The sequence below is a fragment of the Protomyctophum parallelum genome (genome assembly GCF_964188405.1).
Source record: "Protomyctophum parallelum genome assembly, chromosome: 18".
Classification (NCBI taxonomy): domain Eukaryota; kingdom Metazoa; phylum Chordata; class Actinopteri; order Myctophiformes; family Myctophidae; genus Protomyctophum; species Protomyctophum parallelum.
Window position 1 is genome coordinate 33,708,048 of NC_139716.1, and position 6,000 is coordinate 33,714,047.

Genomic DNA, 6,000 nt, shown 5'->3' on the forward strand with positions numbered 1-6,000 from the left:
GTCACCGTCGGACTTTTATTGGTGACAAGTTTTCTGCATTGCCGTCCGTTATTATTATTGATGTTTTGTCACTGCCGGACTTTTATTAGTGACACAAACGCCTGTTTTGCACTGCCTTTATTTATTTGGGCATTTGCTTTGCGATCTTTGCACCTGGACCGGACCCTGTGAACTGTCAACAGCGCGGCTGCGCTTCCTTTGAAGTTTACATTTGCACCGCACTTTATTGTGTGACAAAAGGGGAATTTGCAATATGTCCGATGTCATGGAGCCTGTGAGCAGCAATGGTGTGCAACTACTGGCAAAAAGGACCCCAAAGTTAACAGAAAAAGGCATGGCTTTACAAAAGGAAAACTGTCTGAAAACATTAAAAACAAAAAGCAACCACACCGGCCAGTACATTGAAAGAGTCAAAGTGCTTATGCAATCCAATGAGAATGTCACAAAAATGCAATCTGAGCTGAACACATTGAAAACATGTTTTGATGAAATGAGTAATACATATGATGCATTTTTGACGTTGCCTCTGACCGAGGAGGAGGTTAATGAGCAAAAGGAATGGTTTGAACGAAAAAAGAGAAAGTACTGTGAATTTGAGGAGGATGTGAAAAGGTGGCTTCATGAGGCTGGTCAATCACAAACCATTGCTGCTAGTGCCTGTGAAATTGGGACAGAAATTGATGATGACATAAGACCAGACGACAGTGTTTCCAATGTCCCAAGCAGGGCTAAGTCCCGCTCCAAGTCCCAAACCTCACGCACTTCTTCAACAGCATCATCTGCACTTCTCAAAGCTCAAGCTGAAAAGGCAGCCCTTCTGGAGCATGCTGCTGCCTTAAAGAAACAACATAATCTGCAGGCAGAGGAGGACATGTTAAGGAGACAGGAGGAGGATCTGAGGAGAAAAAGTGACAACTTGAGGAGACAAAGGGAACAATTAACACTCGATACAGAGTTGGCAGCATTTAATGCAAAAATCAATGTTTTAGAGGAAAATGGATCAAGGAGTGGCTCAAGAGCATCCAATGGAATGCACTCTTATTATGACAATAATGTTCAAATCACGAAACAGCTCAATCCTAATGCAACAGTTTATAATCCTGCAAAGGTGAATTACAACATGACTCTAATAACTGACTCTGTAGCTACCCCACAGGTTGTCCGGCCCAAAGAAAGACCCAACATGCAAATTACAAATTCACAAACTGTTTATTCCCAGGCTCAAGAATCAATTCCAACCAATGACACTGAAAGGTTGCCCAGGGTTTCTACCCTGGTGCCAGGTTCTCAAGCCACAGTGCTGTATGACCACAGTCAGAATGACATGGTCAATATAATGCAAAAACAGAATGAAATAACCTCTTTATTAGTTCAACAGAATCTTGCATCTGCTCTTCCAGTTAGAACTATTCCTGTGTTTGATGGTGATCCTCTGCAATATTATGCCTTTATGCGAGCTTTTGAAAATGGTGTTGAAATGAAAACTAACAATTTTGGTGACTGCTTGCACTTCCTCGAACAATACACCAGGGGTCAGCCAAAGGAGATAGTGCATAGCTGTCAGCATCTCCCTCCTCAACAGGGATATCTAAGAGCAAAACATCTTTTGAAAGAGAACTTTGGAAATGAACAAAAAATCACTTCTGCATATATGGAAATGGCTTTCAGTTGGGCACCCATTAAAATTGACGATGTCAAGGCACTACAAGCTTTTTCTCTCTTTTTACGTGGATGTTGCAATGCAACAGAACAAATCATGCATATGAGAGAATTGGACATACCATGCAACATGAGGAGCATTGTTCTAAAGTTGCCATATAAGTTGCGGGAAAAATGGAGAAGCACTGCCTATGACCTGCAAGAGCGAAGGGGTCATAGGGCCATGTTTAATGATCTGGTCCAGTTCATTGAAAAGCAGGTCAGAATAGCCACAGATCCATTGTTTGGCAACATACAGGACACCCCACTCGCTTCCTCAAGTAGAAGTGCATTCCCCCCCGCCCCCAGTCAGGGTTTGAAGAGCCACAGAGAAAGCAGTTTTGCCACTAATGTTGCTGTGGTGGAGGAAAAGGTACACTCTCCCCCACCCCAAGGCTGTTTGTATTGCAAAATGAGCAATCACTCATTGGAAAAGTGCTACCAGTTCAAAAGAAAATTACACAAGGAAAAGATCGACTTCATTAAGGAGAAGGGGATATGTTTCGGCTGCCTAAAAAGGGAGGGCCACATTAGCAAAACATGTGTCAATAGACTGACTTGCAATGTGTGCAGCCAACAACACCCAGAAATTCTCCACATTGAAAAAGAGGACAAAAGAGAATTCCCTGAACAAGCTGAGCCATTTAAGGAGGCTGAACCAGCAGTTAGCGATGCAACTACTGCACCAACATTATGTGGTCATATTGGGGCCGGAAACGATGATTGCACATTTTCAATTGTGCCAGTCCAGATAAAATCCAAAAAAGGTGACACAATCATACAAACCTATGCCTTCTTGGATCCTGGCAGCTCAGGAACATTCTGCACAGAAAGCCTTGCACAAAAATTGAATGTCAGAAAACGAAGGACCAACATTATGCTGCAAACTATGGGGCAGTCAAAGACTATTTCTACATATGCAGTGTATGGATTGGAAGTGTCTGCACTGGACAAAGAGGATTTTGTTGATTTGCCTGAGGTTTACACCCACAGCAGCATGCCGGTGAGTGAGAGCAACATTCCCAGGCAGGAGGATGTTGATCAATGGCCACATTTGAGTGCCATCAAACTACACCAAATCGACTCTGACATAGATCTGCTCATTGGAATCAACGCTCCCAAGGTCATAGAACCATGGGAAGTCATTAACAGCCAGGAAGACGGTCCCTATGCAGTAAGGACCAAAGTGGGATGGGTTCTTAATGGTTTAACCCGCAGACCCTCTGTGTGTGGTCGTTATTCCTCTGACTTGGCTTTCAGGAATGAAACTCCCATCTTGCCAAACAACTGCTGCATAGGAGAGCAGCATCTTGGTAGCCTGAAAAGAAAGTTTGGAAAAGAGAGGATGCAGGAAAGGAAGGATGCCACGGCAAAAGGGCTGTGTAGAGTGGTGAGAGAACCATTTCATGGAAAAATACATCCTTCCCCATCACAAAAGGCCAGTGGTGGAAAAATAAATGGAACCACACAAACATCTGACCATGTACCATTGTACCAAGGTGGCAGGAAAGAACGGACTCTAGAGAAACGAAGGTGGCAGAGCTCCAGAAAGAAAATTATCAAAAGGCAGAAGATACCTGAGGAGCTTAAACAGGACTCTGATTCATCAACATCTCACTCCAGAAAGATGAACACTGTAAACCGAAAGCCCTACCTACCTTCTCTGTTTGCTACTGGAGGCAACAGACCGAAGAAGAAGACTGATAACTGACTTTTCTTTCTCTACTCTTTCCCTTATTTCTTTCTTTTGCAGTGTCATCAGAAGAATCAGTCAAGATTAATTACATGACACATACCACATACCATGTTTAGTTTGTGAATGACACATACCACATACCATGTTTAGTTTGTGAATGGCTTCTTTAGCAGTAATTGTTTATATAATGCACAATTAGGGGCCAGTGTGTAGAAGCCAATTCACTGTGTTTTTTGATTATTATTTCTGTTATTATTTAGCCTAGAATATTCGGTAGATGATTGGCTAATTGATTTATTGTTTTGGGCACAGACGGGCACGCCTCCCAGGCCAAGGGTTTAATTATGGACAGGTGTGGGGGGAGAAGGCATGCACCTAGTGGATACAAGGTTTTTACCAGTAAACACGGAAGACATTTGTATTTTGTACTATGCTGTCTATACACTTTATGTGAATTAAACGCAAAGCAAAAGAAAGTAACAAGTAGACAATGAAGTTCTTCCTGTACTGCGTACACCTAAACCCATAGAATGGGTGCATCAGTGGGTTTGTTATGGACAAGGGTGAAAGCTGACAAACTAGCACTTACAGAGTTCTTTCACATATCCAGTATTTAGGTGTAGAACACCAGCCATCGTTCCATCCTCTGTCCATCCTCTGCAGCTGGTGAAAGTGCCCCGAAACGTGAAGGAAACTCGCCAGAATGAGCTCACGTTGTGAGCTTGTAGATCAGCCTGCGGACTCTGAGAACATTCAGAAACTTGCAGCTGCAGCTGCTAAAAGTGCTCCGAAACGTGACGAAACGTGACGAACACATTCTTGTTACCGTCAGGAGACCAGGAAGGGGTAGACCCATCATAAAATTCAATACAGTGTTGTTGTTCCTCAGTGTCATTGCGCAGGTAGTTATTAGGCTCACCAGGGACCCAGTACCTGAAGAAGTAGTAGCATTTAGTTCATTACAATATTTCTACAAGGACAGTTTTTCACTCTGAATCACTTGTTCTTTTATCACCACATTTTATATTCAGTGGTAAATGGTGCATTTATATAGCGCCTTTATCCAAGGTGCTTACATAGAATGCACATTCACCCGATGGAGGGGGAAACCATGCAAGGCACCAACCAGCACATCAGGAGAAATTAGGGGTTCAGTGTCTTGCTCAAGGACACTTCGACACTAACTCTGGGGGAGCCCGCGTTCGAACTGGCAACCTTGCAGTTACCATCCGGCCACTCTACCCCTGAACCACCACCGCCGCAGCAGTGGTTTTCAAATGTTTTGTGACCAAGGCACACTCGTGTTCATAGCAAAATTAGCCGATCTACAAACTCACAACACGTTTTGCATCGCAATGTGTTAATAATGTTGTAGATTGGCTATTTGTGCCACCTCTGTCTGTGGAATAAAATAAAATAAATGAAATAACTAAGCACTATAGTGACTTGCAAATAATTGGGACACCACATTGAATTTATAGGCTTTAATTAATGATCGTTTCATCCTCTTTGAGGAAAGTCTGGTTTAGAACTTAAAACCGATTTGTACAAATCGTTGAATATCATTGATATTCAATCATTGAATACCATTTATTAGAATGAAGGTAAAATGAAGATGGTCAGTCTTACGTTGTTGTGTTCAGTGGTGTTCCATCCACCCACTGGAATGATCCTTCCACCTCTCTGTCAGTCAAACCCAGCCACACTCTCTTGTCGACGCGTTTAACGAAGTCCTGGACAGAAAAGCTGTTGGTTACTGATGTAGCCTACAAACTATACAATGGATGTGTGTCTGTGTCTCAACAACATGCAATGGAAAAGGATACAAAGCACAGACGTCTGTGCGAGCATGCATGAAGCCATATGGCATGCATGCAAACATGCGCACATACATGCATGTACGCACACACACACACACAAACACACTAGGGGAGACCGGGGTGAGTAGTGCCACTTTTTACTTAAAGTGACTTTGAGGCAAGGGGATTACAGTAATGCCTCCAACTAAAATATGTACATATAGTTTAGAATGTTGTGCATCCCTGAGAACAATCACTTTGAATCTTAAATAAACTGTTTAAGAAATATAGCTTCAGAAAGAAAAGTGGTTTCGTGGCACAACTCACCCCCGGTGTGGGGTAAGATGTGCCATTAGAGAGAATACGCTGGGGTAAATTGTGCCATTGATAATTGGGGCAGGAGGAGGGGAGGGGGGAGGGGAGGAGGGGAGGAGAGGGGAGGACTGGGCAGGAGGAGGGGAGAGGGTAGGGGAGGGGAGGACTGGGCAGGAGGAGGGGAGGGGAGGAGGGGAGGACTGGGCAGGAGGAGGGGAGGGGAGGAGGGGAGGACTGGGCAGGAGGAGGGGAGGGAAGGAGGGGAGGACTGGGCAGGAGGAGGGGAGGGGAGGACTGGGCAAGAGGAGGGGAAGGGAGGAGGGGAGGACTGGGCAGGAGGAGGGGAGTGGAGGGGAGAGGGGAGGGGAGGACTGGGCAGGAGGGGAGAGGGGAGGGGAGGGGAGGAGAGGGGAGGACTGGGCAGGAGGAGGGGAGGGGAGAGGGGAGGGGAGGACTGGGCAGGAGGAGGGGAGAAGGGGAGGACTGGGCATG